Source organism: Cinclus cinclus, chromosome 7 (genome assembly GCF_963662255.1).
Source record: "Cinclus cinclus chromosome 7, bCinCin1.1, whole genome shotgun sequence".
NCBI lineage: Eukaryota > Metazoa > Chordata > Aves > Passeriformes > Cinclidae > Cinclus > Cinclus cinclus.
Genome location: NC_085052.1, coordinates 13,809,573 through 13,812,369, shown reverse-complemented (window position 1 = coordinate 13,812,369; position 2,797 = coordinate 13,809,573).

Sequence of the window (2,797 nt, the reverse complement as noted above, 5' to 3'; positions counted from 1 at the left end):
TATGCTGTGTCAGTACTGTTGCAGACTGTTGCCTTTCTGTGTGTTCATGTGAAAACACCATATTAAATGCTTTTATTTTTAGTGGTTTTCCTTGGTGGCTTAAGCAATTTCATTGGGACAACGAGGACTCCATCTATAAAAAGAAGGAAATATCTGCTTAGAAGCCCAGAGCTACTACTCTTAATTGTGGGGGTGCTTGGTGAGGTGCTGCCCACCTGCAGGGATGGCACTGACCTCCCTTAGCACATGGGCTCAAAATTTGAGCCTTTGGGATACTTGCATTGATACAGGGTGCTCAGACAGTCTGTCTTCCCCTTGGAAGTATGAAGTTGGACCTCTTTTCCTGTCTTCCTCCTGCTGTCATCCAGGGTGATGGGAAATCAGGTTTACAAAGAACATTTTATATAAATAATGGATCAAATGAATAAATTTTTCTCAGTAGGGCCATTCTTCTCTTGCCACTCTTGGCTGCCGAAAGAGGATGCTTTCTGCTTGCATTTTCTTTTCCTCCTTCTTAATAATGGCGTCTCAGATTTTTATGCAGATTATTTCTCTGTGAAGTTCTTCCACGTTTGAAATGCCCTGGGCTTGCCTGCCATAGCTCAGACACTCATTAACATCCTCGCCATGCAATTGAAAAACAAGCAGGAGAAGGAGCAGCGTGTTTGAAAGCAGCGCTGCCTTCCTGCAGGCTGAGCCCCAAGCGAGCCCCTTCTCCTCCGTGGCTGCAGTTGGGTGTCATGGGAATGGTGAGCCCCATCTCCCTGGAGCTCAGGGAGCGGGAGGTGACGGGCCTCTGTGCACTTCAAAGTGGGCATGAGAGTCTAGAGAGACATTTCTCTTCTTGAACATGTTGAACAAAGGAATGCAAAAACTCACAACAGATATCTTCAATACTGAAAATCCAAATATCGCCCCCCTGATAAGCTGTGATTCAAAGTGACAGTTTTATCTGGCTTACGTAATTTAAAAAATGAGTAGGTTTTGGCTTCTGAAGCCACAATCCAAGCAATGCTTGACTGCAAGTGAAAGGGCAGCAGCCACTGGGACCCAGCACTGGGTGAATGTATATATTTAAAGGGGGATCACTCGTCTCAGTGTGTTGGTATGTATGCACAGCAGTGGCATTACAAAGCAAACAAGCAATGCTCACCTTCATTTCATTAAACAGATTTTATCTCAAATTGCACAGCACAGACTTGCAAATAAGTTCTCCAGAGTGTCACTGTTATCTAAATAAATTTTTGCAAGTTGTCTTGTTTTTTTTTAAACTGCTCTGCCCCTGGTTTGGAGTTGAAATAAGATATTTTCTCTCTTAAAGTATCATGTGTGGCTGAGAGCTGTCATGTTGCTGCTGCATCTCACTGCCTAGGGCAACAATGTAGACAAAAAACATGACTATTGCTAGAGATAGATATTGGCATCAGCCAGACCAGTTATCAGGCTTTACAATCTCATTGGCTTGGATTAACTAATATTTTTTCATGGAGTGAATAAATTACCATGTTTAGTTCAGCTTGCTCATCTCTCCAGTGAGGGTTTTGAGTTGAAGCTCATAAACTGTTTAGGCATGTAGATGCCAGGATCTCCATGCTGGGTCCCACACTGACCCTACACTGGAGCTGTGGCCCAGAGTGGGATCTCAACTGGCACCACCTCTCTGGCCCCATCCTGTTGCAGCCCAGCTTTGTTCTTGGGGAGAGCCCACACATGAGGAATGTGATGGGGTTGTTTTGGGGCTCCTGTGCAAGAAGCTGCTGTCCCCAGCTGTGCATCACAGGGCAAGGTTCAAATACATCCCAGCACCAGACTTCAATTTTAATCTGGGTCAGAGGGGGACAAGTTTTCTCTGCTGAGTCACAGCTGGAATGGTCATTTCTGTGGTCCCCTCCCCAGTTCCTCCTCTCCAAAGCTAAACCAGCCTCCCCTGCCCTGCTTTTGGGGAAGATTTACAAATCCACTACCCAGCCCTCCCAAGCAGTGCCTTACACGGTATTGTCTCCTTTTCTGCCTGAGAGAATTGTGTCCCACTTGGTCCTCTGCTTTTGGCTGAAGCTCCTGTGCCACTGGGCATTGCCATGAATAGAGGTGCCAACCTGCCTTGGCCATCATGGTTCCATGTAACTCGATGTGTGCAGAGGTCTGTGATATGGGGCGGTTGTTTTAGAGTTTGTTTCTTCCAACCTTTTTGCTTACAAAGCTCGAGCTTCGCTTCCCTGTGGAGCAGCATCTCGATAACCTCTTGCACAAAAGCCTCTAGCTCCATTGTGCCTCTCCCAGGCCGTTCTGCAGCTGCAGCACAAGAGGGGGCTGGCAGCACACGCTGCGGGACGGGACCCCTGCCCGCCCCGCAGCCCTGGGGGCCCCGCACCAGATGTGCTAGGGGTACGCTTGGAGGGGCCTGGTCCTTCTTTCCTGGCTACATCTGGCAGATGGAGGAGGTGGGAAGCTGGGACTATAAATAAAGTGAACAAAAACAAAGAGCACTGAGAAGGTTGGGGAAGGACGTCCTCAAAATCAAAAATCAGCTCTGTAGCTGGTCCCTAGCATGGTCCTCCAGCTCCAAGGAGAGTCCCTGCCTGCATCCGGGGCCAAGCAGAGCTGTCACAAGGCAAGCTGAACCTTTTTCCTCTATTTTTCAAGTTATTTGGCTACTGGCATCCTCTTAGCCACTCTTCAGAGCCAGACCCTGGTAGCCGGTCCTTCAGGCTCATGCCTCTGGGGCTGGTGCTCCTTCCTGCAGAGCCTGCAGCCTGAAAGTTTGTCTTCTACAGTGTGGAAATTTGGGTGATGGAGG